Below are 471 nucleotides of genomic sequence, written 5' to 3'. Positions count from 1 at the left end.
GCAGCACTTCCCCGCAGCGACCGAAGCAGGGAGCCCCGTGCTGGAAATGCAACATTAACTGCAGCCTAAATCTGGACAGTGTTGCTTGAACCAACGCCAAGGTGCCTCATTTCTGTGACTAACTAATACCAAATGAATCATTTCTGTAATAAAACCCCTCCAACTTGGATTTTCAGGGACTCGCAAAAATAATAATTATACTTGTCTTTTATACCCAGCAAACATTTGGCTCTACAGTGGAATCAAAGCAAGAAGCTGTGAGTACAACTGTTGGCAATTAATTTGAATATTTTTTATAACTTTAAGCAGAGACTTTTGCTTAAAGAGAGACTTTTTGTATGAATTGAGATCACTTATTTCCATCTCTCAATGAACTTCTTATGTTTTGCTGAGGTCCAGCCAGTGCCTTTCAGAACAGTGTTGTTGCTTCTAATGAACCTCATAAAACACCACGCATGACAGAGCAAGAAA

Source organism: Corvus hawaiiensis, chromosome 7 (assembly GCF_020740725.1).
Source record: "Corvus hawaiiensis isolate bCorHaw1 chromosome 7, bCorHaw1.pri.cur, whole genome shotgun sequence".
In the NCBI taxonomy this organism is placed as follows: domain Eukaryota; kingdom Metazoa; phylum Chordata; class Aves; order Passeriformes; family Corvidae; genus Corvus; species Corvus hawaiiensis.
The sequence above is the reverse complement of the archived record's forward strand: the minus strand, read 5'-3'. Positions refer to the sequence as shown.